This window comes from Taudactylus pleione, unplaced genomic scaffold, assembly GCF_031769625.1.
Source record: "Taudactylus pleione unplaced genomic scaffold, aTauple2 ptg000040l, whole genome shotgun sequence".
NCBI classification, from domain to species: domain Eukaryota; kingdom Metazoa; phylum Chordata; class Amphibia; order Anura; family Myobatrachidae; genus Taudactylus; species Taudactylus pleione.
The window spans coordinates 2276979-2291586 of NW_028284442.1; the positions used below are offsets into that span (position 1 = coordinate 2276979).

Below are 14608 nucleotides of genomic sequence, written 5' to 3' on the forward strand. Positions count from 1 at the left end.
CTACCTGTAACACTCTGTGATCTGCAGTACACACATACTATATATGTTCTTTGTGTGCTCCTTCACACTTGCTTATTTTGTTATTACAGTAGTTGGGGCTTAGTTTGAATGAGCACCTCCCCTCTGGTGTGGGATAGGCAGATGAAAACAGCAGACAGATGGAGCACTTGTAACTTTTGTGTGTGCAATTCATGTTGTTACTGTTGCTGTTTTACTATGTGTGTGTCTTATATTACAACGATGCTGAACATCAGTGGCCAGAGAGAGGAGAGGGAGGAAAAGCCTGTTTACACAGACTGCAAACCGCCTGGGGAATAATGCAGGAAAGGAAGTCAGCCGGCTCTCTGTCTGACTGCTCCAACTTCCTGCTCACACACACACATACACACACACAGCAGTGAAAAAAAAAAAGAAAAGAAAGAGAAAAAAATCAGGATCTCATTACAACAGAAACGCCTGCAGACGACTGTCAGCATGGGAAACGAAGGGATTTTACCAATTTCATCTTAGAAAATAAATAAGGCAAGAAGAAAGTTCACATAATACAGCAGGAGTTTGGGTATGTAAATATGTGTATTTTGTGTCACTAACTGCATGCAGCCCTGTGTAGTCCCTGCATGCACTAATTACAATTCTGTCTGCAGAGGATCACTGTGTGCAGGGCTGTCTGCAACATGGACGGAAGGGTTGATAGATTGTGCATAAGAGGGTGTATTCCTGTATTTCAAGTTTAGCATCATGTGTGTCACTGGCATCTTTGTATATTTAAAATACTTTGCTAATAACTGAGCAGCCAGCAATGTTACTTTTACAGGGGAGGTAGGAGCTGAACACAGAGCAGCCTCTGATTGCAGTCATTACTGTAATAAGGTGTAAATGACACTGGTATGACAGATGAAGCCACTGTGCACTTGATAGGTGCGCTCATGATGCAAACATGATTATTGAGTTATACAGACAGCATTTCTGAGCATACGGGTAGAAGTTGGGTGTGGGCAAAAGCAGATCTATACTAAGTATATTGAAAAAGCCGGATCTATAAGTTTATAATGAATGTAACACTACAGTGGTATGTATGCCAGGCAGTCTTCTGCCCTTGGGCATCACCACTTGTGCCAGCATCAGGCATACTTATCTAGCGGAGCCTGCCACCTTGGTGCATAAGTGTGGATGTAATAGTGATAAAGTCAGGGCAGTGTATTATTATTCCTCTGTAGAAGTTGTATGAGTCCCGCTTGTCTGGAAACAGCAAGACTAATTGCCATGCGCTTCCGGTATGAAACTGGCAGCAGACAACATCTTGAAAATGAGTCACTGGAGCACAAAGAGACTCTGTGGTTTCCTTCTCAGGTTCATGCATTTGCGCTTTGTAGTCTTCACAAGGTTTTTGTTTTTTTCTTCTGAGCTCTGGTCATTTAATAAAGACGCTCAGCCAAAGAGGTAGAGGAGAAAGCAAGAGTGTTGTTTTTGGATGAAAGTTTTTTTTTTTTTCATCTTTTTTATAAGGTTAGAGGACCTGATGCTGCCGGGGGAAAAAGTTCCCTTGAATTTTCCACTGGCTGCAGGAAGAGAGCACATTTAGTCATGGCTAAGTAATGTCTGCGTACAGCCACTAATCTCATTAGGAGTTTCCGGTCCCCAAACACAGGAGGGTTTTGTAGAGGAGCCCTGCCACCAACATGCACAGAGAGAGGGGCCATCATGTATTTACTCACAGGAGCTTGTTGCTGCATATCTATCTATCTATCTATCTATCTATCTATGGAGAATTTTGGAGGCATATGGATTGTACGTTCTAAAATACTGCGCTGACTCAGAATTATATCAACATGATTTTATTCCCAGAAACAAGTTTGATGCAAACCGATTATAAATTCTCATAGATGTGATTTCAAAATATAAATGTGAGGTGTCATCCTATTCACAGGGATTGTAAAGTACCTGTCCATCTTTTATCTAGTGCATTTTAACTGTTTGCACATCTTATGATGTATTGGGCTCTATTCAGCAATGATTTATTTACTTAAAAAATGTGGATTTTTTTTTAAATTATTTCCACTATTCAACAATGGGATGATGGAGAAGATAACGCAATTATCTTCTCCATTAATTCCCATCTTGCAGAGTACCGCACTGTAAGGATCAGCCATTGCTCTCTACAGCGCTTTAACGCTTTTTGCTATTCAGCAAAGCAAAGAGCGATAAATTACTCAAAAAATCTTTATCTTATATAATGCCATCTCACAATGGTGTTTTATGAAGAAAATTATTAAATATCCCAAAAACTGCAGGGACAGAGGGAAATTTTCCCATAAGTCCATACAGGATCTTGAAGCACAGCCCCAGTCTCCTTCTGTGCTGTGTGGTGACCGCCGAGTGTAAAGGCCCCCATACATCAGCAATTGATTGCAGCAATCATGCAATTTGCTATCAATTGTGTATAATGATCTTTCCCTTTTTCAATTGATTGTGGAAAATCTGCAATCGATTGCAAAAGGGAAAGATTTTTATACACAATCTATTGCAAATTGCACGATTGCTGCAATCAATTGCTGATGTATGGGGGCCTTAAGTCCAGCCTGCCAAAACTGTCTAAATTGATTGAAATGTGTACATTGTGTTTATATTAGATTTATATTTATGTGCTTATTTATGAAATGTATACATTTATATAAACAGTTTCAGATTTTATATATAAATTCTAAATATAAAAGCATGTAAATATATACAGACCAATGTAAAGCCTGTGTACACATTTCAATCAATTTAGACAGTTTTGGCAGTCTGGAGCTGGGTACATACTAGACGACGTGTGTACCCAGCGATGCGACCCCCCGTGCTGACGTTCCGACTTATCAGGTAGCCCGTACAGTGCCCATCCGTCCGATATGTCAACCCCTGCCGCATCTAGCTGCATGGGGTCGTCAGCCGCATCTTCTGACTGGACTGCATGTAGGGAAAATCAGACAATGTGGCTGACAACCCCACAGGAGCACGCCTCGCACGATATAGTGCATACACACTGGATGATATTAACGATTTGTCATTTCAATGCGTCAGAATCAGACAAATCGTGAAAAAAATGATCTAGTGTGTAGGGGCCTTTACATTCCGTAGTCACCACACTGCACGGAAGGAGACTATTTGCAAAACTTTAGTAAGTGACTAAGCGCATGACTGAGAATTCAAAAAAGAAGCAATCCCGAAAACAATTCTGTCTGCACATTCGCAGGGACAGCGTATTAACGCAAATGCTGTACCTGCTTAAAATAATGCTGTATAGCTGACAAAATTTTTTAATAATTGATAAAAATTTGTGATGGTGTTGCATGATAATATTCGGGGCAACATCGTCACTCTTGCTGGATAGAACCCTTAGTGTAAGTCCACTTTTTTATATACTTAATATTTTTCGTTTGACCTATGGTCATGTTCTTCTGATGGAAGCAGACTGGTGACGTTCATATAGACTCAATATTGAAGAAAAAAAAAATAATATATATAAAATCTTACTTTTTTGGGGGTTGTGGTCTTTTACATGCTGTGCTGTACATAGTATTTCTATTCTAGTATACTGTTTGACATTTTCAACTAAATTGAAAGGTGGAACATAATATACATTGCTATTGGAATGACACAAAACTATCTGTATTATGTGAATCAGTTTGCTGTAATGCATTACAAAAGCTCCCATGCCTGCAGCAGAGAAACATTATTTTCTTAAAAGAACGCTACTTATTTATACACGATTGTATAAATAAGTAGCGTATTTATACACGATCTAAGCTATCTAAAATTAATTTTTATAATACATACACAATCTAGATTGTCAATATTTTGTTGCATAATAGAGCTGAACAAATGCATAAACAATATTAAAAATGAATAAAATTACACAAATTCATCCTTCCTTTTTTTTTTTCTTTTTGTTTCTTTACCACTTAGGGCCGTATTCAATTAGCGGCGAAAAGTCCGTTATGGACGTCATTTTCGACCTTTTCACTTATACCCATATTCAATTTCAAAGACTTTTCGCAGGTGCGAAAAGTCTTTGTCACAAACGGGGATAACTTTTCACCACTAGGTGGTGAAAAAAAAGTGCAGAATTTGGGTTTTGGGGTGCAGAATTTAAAAAAGTACACTGCAGCCCTTTGAATGTCCCCTAAAAGTTATCAGTGTACATTTTTAAAAAAAAAAGTAGAATAGGGCACCCCAAAAATAGTGGTTTAGTTTTGGGGGGGGTGAAAAAAGTTGTGGGAAAAACTTAAAAACTAGCGAAATAGACTCAGGGGGGTCCCCAAATATGTGGCAGGTGTTTTTTAGAATGCGGTTGGTTGCGGCAGGTGGATTTTTGAAGAAATTTAAAGTTCACTTTAGGGACTTCAAAATATACTTGCACTAGGGGTGTGCACCGACCACTTTTCGTGTTTTGGATCTGGATCTTTCTACGTGTTTTGGATCTGGATTGGTTTTGCCAAAACCACCCTTCCGTGTTTTGGGTTCTGGGTTTTGTGTTTTGGATCTGTATTTTTTTTTTTTTTAAAAGCATAAAAACAGCTAAAATCACATAATTTGTGGGTTTTTCTGCTCCTATGCTATTATTAACCTCAATAACCTTAATTTCCACTCATTTCCAGTCTATTCTGAACACCTAACACATCACAATAGTGTTTTTATGTCCAAAAAGTCACGACTGTGGCTGAAATGATTGGTTCGTTTGGGCCCCCACAAAACAAGCTGGCAATTAATCTGTCCCTGCACAAACTGGCTCTACGGAGGCAAGATGTCATCCTCATCCTCCTCATTCACCGATTCCTCACCCTCTTCAGTGTTGTGTACATCCTCATCCTCACAGAGTATTAATTTGTCCCCGCTCGAATCCACCACTACTGGTCCCTCTGTACGTTCTGGAGGCTGGTCTCCCTGGAAGAGTTGATAATTCATTCTTATGAACATCATCTTCACATTTTGTGGAAGCAACCTCTTACGCCTTTCGCTGACAAGGTTCCCGGCTGCACTAAACACTCTTTCGGAGTACACACTGGAGGGGGGGCAACTCAGGTAAAATAGAGCCAGTTTGTACAGGGGCCTCCAAATTGCCTCTTTTTTCTGCCAGTACAGGTACGGACTGTCTGACATGCCTACTTGGATGCTGTCACCGATGTAATCCTCCACCATTCTGTCAATGGTGACAGTATCATATGCAGAGACAGTAGATATGTCAGAAATTGTTGCCAGGTCCTTCAGTCCGGACCAGATGTCCAAACTTGGTCCTGCCTGCCCTGCATCACCGCCAGTGGGTTGCTTAGGATACCTAAGTTTTTTCCTGGCAGCTCCAGTTGCCGGAGAAAATGAAGAAGGAGCTGTTGACGTGTCACGTTCCGCTTTAGCTGACAGTGTTTTCAAGAGCAGGTCTTTGCACCTCTGCAGACTTGTGTCGGCCGGAAAGAGAGACACCACATAGGCTTTAAATCTAGGATCGAGCACGGTGGCCAAAATGTAGTGGTCTGATTTCAACAGATTGACCACCCTGGAATCCTGGCAAAGCGAATGCAGGGCTTCATCCACAAGTCCCACATGCCGAGCGGAATCGCTCCGTCTTAGCTCCTCCTTCACTTTCTCCAGCTGCTTCTGCAAAAGCCTGATGAGGGGAATGACCTGACTCAAGCTGGCAGTGTCTGAACTGACTTCACGTGTGGCAAGTTCAAAGGGCTGGAGAACCTTGCACAACACAGAAATCATTCTCCACTGCGCTTGAGTCAGGTGCATACCCCCTCCTTTGCCTATGTCATAGGTGGATGTATAGGTTTGAATGGCCTTTTGCTGCTCCTCCATCCTTTGAAGCATATAGAGGGTTGAGTTCCACTGCATCACAACCTCTTGCTTCAGGTGATGGCGGGGCAGGTTCAAGAGTTTGCTGGCGCTCCAGTCTTTGACACGCAGTCGCTGAATGGCGAAAGTGGCCAGAAATTTTTCGGGCCACCCAAAGCGTCTCCTGCATGCCCCTGTCGCTTTTCAGAAAATTCTGCTCCACCAAGTTTATTGTGTGAGCAAAACATGGGACGTGCTGGAATTTGCCCAGATGTAATGCCCGCACAATATTGGTGACGTTGTCAGATATCACAAATCCCCAGGAGAGTCTAAGTGGGGTAAGCCACTGGGCGATGATTTCCCTCAGTTTCTCTAAGAGGTTGGCGGTGTGCCTCTTACTGAAACCGGTGATACACAGCGCAGCCTGCCTTGGAACAAGCTGGCGTTTCTGAGATGCTGCACTGGTGACGCTGCTGTTGTTGCTGTATGAGGAGATACATCTACCCAGTGGGCTGTCACAGTCATATAGTCCTTAGTCTGCCCTGTTCCACTTGTCCACATGTCCATGGTTAAGTGGACATTGGGTACAACCGCATTTTTCAGGACACTGAGGACACTTTTCCTGACGTTTCTGTACAGTCTCAGTATCGCCTGCCTAGTGAAGTGGAATCTAGACGGGATTTGGAACCGGTGACACACTACCTCCATCAATTGTCTAAATCCCACTGCACTAATGGCTGATACCGGACGCACGTCTAACACCAACATAGCAGTCAAGGCCTCAGTTATACGTTTTGCATCAGGATGACTGCTGTCGTACTTCATCCTCCTCACTAAGGACTGTTGGAGGGTCAATTGTTTAGTAAAAGTAGTGGTGTTCCTACTTCCTCTCTGGGATGATGAGCGACTCCCAGCAGCGGCAGCAGTAGGTGTATCAATGCAGGATCCTCCGGAGGAATCCCGGATAGGAGAGTCAGTCATGCCAGTGACATGGCCTGCAGGACTACTTCCGATCCTGACTAAGGAGGAAATTGACGAGTAGGGAGTTGACGGTGTGGTTTGCAGGCGCTTGGATACAACAGGACAACGGGATGTAGGTGTCCCTGGACTGCTTACGGTCTTAGCCAAAGTTTCTGAACTTGACAGTAACTTTTTATGAACGCGCTGCAGGTGCCGTATAAGGGAGAATGTTCCTAGGTGGTTAACGTCCCTACCCTACTTATTTCATCTTTACATATGGTACATATGGCAAGACAGTTGTTGTCCGGATTTGGATAATGCCAGACCAAAGAGGTGGAATGTTTGGTCTTCTGCCCAGGCATGACCGTGATGGTGTTTTTCATCCCACGGACAACAACTGTCTCCCCCGAAGCCTGATTTAAACAAACCACATCACCATCAGAATCCTCCTCGCCAACTTCTCCTCAGCGCCAGCTACACCAGTATCCTCATCCTGTTGTACTTCAACAGTGACATCTTCAATTTGCATATCAGCAAGTGGACTGTGGGTGCTCCTTTCAGCACTTGCAGGAGGCGTGCAAATGGTGGAAAGAGCCACCTACCCAGTGCTGGGTAGGTCAGGCATCGAAACCGCCACCACACTTGGACTCTCCTTGGGGATTTGTGATATTTTTTAGCGGGAGAAGGGCTTCCATCGTCATGTGAAGCTGAACCACTAGTCATGAACATAGGGAAAGACCTTAGCCGTTCCTTGCCACTCCATGTCGTAAATGGCATATTGGCAAGTTTACATGTCTCCTCAGATGATTTAAATGGTTTTTTTAAGGTCATTTTCCTGAACTTTGTCATTTGGGATTGTATGTGCTCTCTACTATGACATTGGGCATCGGCCTTGGCAGACGACGTTGATGGCATGTTATCGTCTATGTCATGACTAGTGGCAGCAGCTTCAGCACTAGGAGGAAGTGGTTCTTGATCTTTCCCTATTTTATTTTTATCGGAGAAAGTTTGGTCCTCCATTTATGTTATATTGATATATACGTGCGGCTAAGGCGCACACAAACACAGAAATTTTTTTTTTCCGTTGGAGACTAGTGCACTTTGTGGGTTACACCACCCTTTAAGAAATGAGCCAGCCGGCTATTTACTTATGGGACACAGGCGCACGCTTGGCGCTGCTCCTTTGTTGATGCACGTGCAGCTACAGTGCACACAATTCACAAAGACAGAAAGAAAAGAAGAATTTTTCATACTTTGTTGGAGTGCACTTTGGGGGTTACACCACCCTTTAACAGACAGACGCACGCTTGGCGCTGCTGCTTTGAGGATGCAGGTGCAGCTACAGCCCACACAATTCACAAAGACAGAAAAAAAAGGAGAATTTTTTATTTTTGTGGAGCGCACTTTGAGGGTTACACCACCCTTTAACGGACAAGCCAGCCGGCCCTTTACTTATGGGACACAGGTGCACGCTTGGCGTTGCTCCTTTGTTGATGCACGTGCAGCCACAGTGCACACAATTCACAAACACAAAAAATATTTTTTCATTTGGTTTGGAGTGCACTTTGGGGGTTACAGCACCCTTTAACAATCAAGCCAGCCGGCCCTTTACTTATGACACAGGCGCACGCTTGGCGCTACTTTGTTGATGCACGTGCGGCTACTGCGCACACAATTCACAAACACAGAAAAAATATATTTTTTTTGCTCTTGGGGGGAGCACCCCTAATGGACAGAGCACCCCCTGGACAACACTACAGCACCCCTTTAGGACTGGGACACTGCACAGGACTTTGGAGTGGACACAGCCCCTATGGAGAACTGACTGCACAACACAGTCCAGCCAGCCCCTATGGACTTTGAAGTAGTGGACACAGCCCCTATTAACAACAGCAGCACTGCACAACACAGCCAGTCCCTATGGACTTTGGAGGAGTGGACACAGCCCCTATGGACAACAGCAGCACAGCACAACACAGCCAGCCCCTATGGACTTTGGAGGAGTGGGCACAGCCCCTATGGACAACAGCAGCATAGCACAGCACAACACTACACTGCACTACACTACACTACACAGCCCTAACTCCCACCCTCCCTCTTCACTGTCCACAGCCGAGTGAGAAAATGTCGCGACGCCGGTACCTTATATAGAATCCAAAACCCGCGAGACCCGGAAGGCGGGATGATGACGTTTTGCCTCGATTTCAGATCCGAGTCAGGCGGGAAAAGTCGAGCCTGACTCGGATTGGCCTCGGATCGGGGGGGCTCAGGGGGGTTCGGATTTCAGAAATCCGAACCCGCTCACCCCTAACTTGCACCCATTTTCATGTACCCCAAATTTGATGGGACTAGTTGGTTTCCCCCCAAAAATTAGCTAAATGCTATTCTTCACCACCTTTACAAAGACGCATAAAAGCACCTGCCGACACCGTTTAAAAACCCCAAATACCTTTAGCAGGCCAATTCGGGGTACCCATATTGATCCCCAATGTCAGACCATCTTTTGGGGGGTGACAGGCTGAATTCCCCAAAAGTGACAGGACTTTTCAATACTTACCTTTTCGCCGGGTCCACTTTTCGCCGATTCCTAATGGAATACGGGGATACGCGGGCATGCGCCCGATACTTTATCCCCAGGAAAAGTTGCGATGACGGCGAAAAGTCCTTCCTCTGACTTTTCGCCTCAAATTGAATATGGCCCATACAAGCTAAACGATATATTTTTTCCTAATATCTACGGGCAATCCATGTTTTTGCTTCCCAGATATGTTCCTATATTACTATATTGACCAACAAAAATAGGAAAAACCACACCGAACGCTAATTTAATCATTTACTTATTACCCGCGAAAACCATTAACATGTCTAATTATAAATAATTAAAAATATGATGTTTCCCTGAAAGTTATGCTGGAACATGGATACAAACTACACCAAAAATGATTTTGGAAAGAACAAAAATCAAAAAGATTTTCCATAAAGGGCTAAAGGGCACACAGGGTGCCCTTGATGGATTTTTTTTTAAATTTTATTTTGGTTATTCCAAAAATAGTTAATTATTGTATATTGACCAAGAGCAACATACAATATTGCTTGTTAGCAATATTACTACAGTAAGGTCCTTGTTGGGACCAGGAACTCTTATGTTAAATATAGAGGTGAAATACACTTCCTATATGTAAAAGGAAATCCCAGTGACATCACAATAATTTCCATGCAAGGATACAAATGCCCTGCTAATTCCATGGGAATCAGTCCTCCAATGCAAAGCAACAGTACTGGTTATTATAATTATCCATTATGTAGTGCCTGCATATTACACATCACTGTCCACTGTTTTTAGATCCAATGTTGTATTGGTTCAAATAGAGGAGACCTATTTGAGTTTCAAGTGACTGCTTAAGCTAGTGGTTGTGGGGTTTTTTTTTTTGGGGGGGGGGGGGCACAATCATGACAGCTGCCCCCTTCTCTCCCATCCACTACTGTTGGCCACTATATAGCAGCGCAGCAGCACTTCAGGCAGAGAGTGAGAGCAGCGGCAGCAGCCTCGCCCAGCATCAGGGCCTGACAGACTTCTTGGCAGCCCTGCCCAATTTTGGGGGGGAATGAAATTACAAAATATGAAGTTGTGCTAATGGTTTAAAAGTAACTATTCAAGAAATGTGTTTATATTGTCTGTTTTTCTGATACAGGTTGAGTCTCCCATATCCAAAATGCTCGGGACCAGGGGTATTTTGGATATCGGAATATTCCGTATTTTGGAATAATTGCATATTATATTAAAATGTCTAAGGTATAGGGCCCAAATCTAAACACAGAATGCATTTATAATCTATATACACCTTATACACACAGCCTGCAGGTAATTTTATACAATATTTTCAATAATTTTGTGGCTCAAACAAAGTTTGTGTACATACATGAAATTTATTTATGTGTCATATACACCTTATACACACAGCCTGCAGGTAATTTTATACTTTATTTTTAATAATTTTGTGCCTTAAACAAAGTTTGTGTACATTGAACCATCAAAAATCAAAATTTTCACTATCTCAGTCATGCTAAAAATATTCCGTATTTCGGAATATTTGGATATGGGATACTCAACCTGTATAGATAAAATAAAATGATTTTCAGTGTGTTTCCTCTGCATGCCCTGCTTTTTGCCTAAAATCCAGAAACATACTGTTAGGACAATTGGCTGCTGACAATAGGCTAATACTGAGCTGGGAGCAAAGCAAAAAAAAAAAGCAAGTACATTGTGCATACACACGGGACGACCGGCAGAGATCGCTGAACGACCTCCCGAGTGTGCTGGATGATCAATATCGATCATCCAGCACACCACCAACCTACCAACGAATGCCATCTGATTGTGGGTCCCTATAGTAACTTGGGCGATATCGACCAGGTTGGCCGGCATGCACGGTCGGTGGACAATATCTTTATCGTCCATGCATGTCCGCGCATCGCAGGTCGTTGGATGCACCGAAAAATGCATGATATGATCGATATCGTTCATATCATGCATTTTAATCGTACGTGTACGCACCTTAAGTTTGCATCTGGAACAAACCATGTTGCAATGCTGCAAGTGGTGCAAGTACATTTACTTTATTGTTTTGCAGGCAGGAAATACTGGCTCTTTTTACATGTAGCCCACAACTCATACTTGCTGACTTTTTAAGCCTCCTCTACACCTCCCTTCCAATAGGAGAGGTAAGCTATGCCACAAATGCTAGACAGAAAAGCAGTGGCATCCCTCCCCGTGGTGACACCCAGTGCAGGGAGGGTTGGATGCCGATAAAAGGGGCGTGGCCCCAACAGGGGGCATGGCTTCATGGGACGAAAACCCCCGTTCTTATCACTCGGGGGTGGTGGTGGTGGGGGGTGCTGGAGGTGTGGACTGCCCTGTATGCAGTGCCGGCTCCTTCACTGTGTCAGGACCCAAGTGCTGAGCTTAATGCAGCACCTTGGTGACACCTGGGTGTGGTCCACACCCCCCATGTGATGCCACTGCAGCAAAGCCGTAACTAGGGGTGTGCGAGCGATGTCACCGTCGCTGCCCCACGGCCCCTGCATTTGGCTAGCAGGGTACCAGGAACAGCACCCTGCAGCCACAATTGATGCTGCAGGGCAGTCCAGAGCAACCGTTGGAAGCTCCAGAAATGCACATTGCAGCTTGTACAGCACCCCGGAACAGCCTGAGGATGCTGTGGATTTCAGGAGCTGGTGGCCCCGCCCCTTCTGCATGACATCATGCGCTCAGAGGGTGTGGCCAGCACAGGACACAATAAAGCCCTGTTACAGCGCTGCGGGACAGCTTTATTTTTGCACTGCAATTTAAATTTGAGTTTGGATACACCCCTCTCACATTTACATTTTAAATCTGACCCATTTTTACCATGGTTTTAATATGGTACAAAAGTTTCTTGCTCTTTTATGCTTTACTCTCAACTCCGATTCAGCCCCAAAGAATGCACCCTGGTGGAGCTGTGTTGTTAGGTACAGTATTTACACTATAAGCTCTAACGGGGCAGCAAGTGAAGTGAATAATCAGATTCTCTATACAGCGCTGATATCAGTATTTTAATTAAACAAATAACAAGTAATAAAAAAATTGATATACTCTCAAATGAAAGCTTTGTCTCTTCTGAAAAATTAGAATACTTTAAACATAGGGCTTGGATCTCAGTTGCTAATACACACACAGTCGGACGATTATTGAGTTCTGCGCATGCATCGCAGTGTGCGTGCGCGAACCAGCCACTGCAATCACAGTGACTACGCAGACCCATCGCAGAGTGAATGACAGGAAGTGCCGTTTGTGGGTGGTGACGGGGGGTTCAGAGAAACGCAGGAGTGTCAGTGCGTTTGAACGGCTTTGCAGGGGCATGCATAAATTGTCCACTGCGATACACTGCGCAGCCTGAGGCCCCATAGCGTGCGCTGAAGTTAGCAATTTCTGAGTAAGGTCTGACTTTGTGCAAGTGTGCGTGAAGCTGCGATGTTACTCGATTGTATCAATGTTTTCGCAGTCTTACTAAACATTACGAATGTGTGTAAGGTAAAGTGGGCGTCCTTATGTAGTGCTTCGGCGGTATAGCGTTCGCAATGAATTTGCATATTAATTAATATTAATTTTTCAAAATTTCGACCGCAAGTTTTGCTCGCTCGTTCAGACTTAGAGGCGTGAACAGACCGCACTGGCAGAATGGGTCCTGCGCACGCGCAGATTTCCAATAATCGGGAATCTGCGAAGTGCATTGCACTTGCGTGCAATGTGGAATCGGCCCCAATATTAGGTGAAAAAAAGATCAGTATTCCCTGTTAAGACCAGTCTGTTTCTGCTGCCCAGTGTTATAACCAGGGCTATTAGTTTACCATGTTATAACGTTCCTTCATCCAAAACTTTAATTTGGTGATAAAAGTTGTTAATGCAAATAAAAACCAAGAGTAACTCGAATGCTTCTTAAATTAGTACTTTTTTTTTCTCATTGCTGTCTTACTATATTTTAAAAGAAATCTTGTCTCTGTATATTATCTCTCTAATGCAGGCTGTGTTTTTGTTACCTTAGGGACTTATGTGCAGTATATGTGCGTTTTGCTCGGATGGAACTTTCGTAGATGGGGGTAACAATAAATATGTGGAACTTGTATTGACTCATATAATGGGCCTGATCTTGAGTCGCACGCAATCTGCATGCAATGCGACATTCATGTAGTTGAGCAATTTTTAGCAACTGCATATGCACAAAAGCAGAGGCGTAACTATAAATTTTGCTCCCCCATGCCAAAAAAGTTTCAGGCGCCCCCCTCCCCCCTCCTGCCCAAAGATCAAACACACCCAAAGATGACATTTAAAGTGTGTGGTTACATGATACAGTAATGTGCCTTACACATTATGACACACTAAGTAATGTCACTTAAAACACACTGTGCCACACCGGAATGCCCCTTACAACACATTATGCCACACCGGAATGCCCCTTACAACACATTATGCCACACAGCAATGCCCCTTACACATGCCACACAATAATGCCACGTATAACACATAATGACATACAGTAATGCCCTTATAACAAATTTATGCCATGCTGTAATGCCCCTATTTCACATTATGCCACCCTGTAATGCCACATGCAACACATTATGCCACACAGTAATGTCACATACAACATATTATGCCACACAGTAATGCCCCTAATAGCACATTGTGCACACAGTAATGCCAAATACACATTATGCCAAACAGTAATGCCCATTACATCCCACCCTGACAGATCTACTTCACCAACCCCCCTCTCTGCTCCTGCCAGTCTGTCACCTCAGCTCAAGACAGGTTGCACAGTTTTTATGTCCGTGTAGAGCCAGATTATTGGGAACATAGTTTATAACCTGTAAACTGTGTGTATCAAGTTAATGCCCCCTGTAGTTGTGCCCCAAAATGCAATGCCCCCTATACTAGTGCCCCTTATGCAATGCCCCCTGTAATAGTGCTCCTTATGCAATGCCCCCTGTAGTTGTTCCCATTATGCAGGGCCCCCTGTAATTGTGCCCATTAAAGTAGTGCCCCCTGTAGTTGTGCCCATTCTAGTAGTGCCCCCTGTAGTTGTGCCCCTTTTAGTTGTGCCCTCTGTAGTTGTGCCCTTTTTAGTAGTGCCCCCATAGTTGTGCCCCCATAGTTGTGCCCCTTCTAATAGTGCCCCCTGTAGTTGGCCCCTTCTAGTAGTGCCCTCTGTAGTTGTGCCCCTTCTAGTAGTGCCCTCTGTAGTTGTGCCCCTTTTAGTATTTCCCCCTGTAGTTGTGCCCCTTTTAGTAGTGCCCGCTG

General features: G+C 43.8%; 1 protein-coding gene across 1 annotated transcript in view; it reads left to right on the forward strand.

Annotated features, from left to right (window-relative positions):
- Positions 1-168: 168 nt before the first annotated feature.
- The window catches only part of ELK3 (ETS transcription factor ELK3), a 71424-nt gene continuing 56984 nt past the window's right edge, over positions 169-14608 (forward strand). The window contains exon 1 of the mRNA XM_088453664.1: positions 169-559. The gene's annotated coding sequence lies outside the window, so the exon portion shown is untranslated. The remainder of the gene's footprint in view (positions 560-14608) is intronic.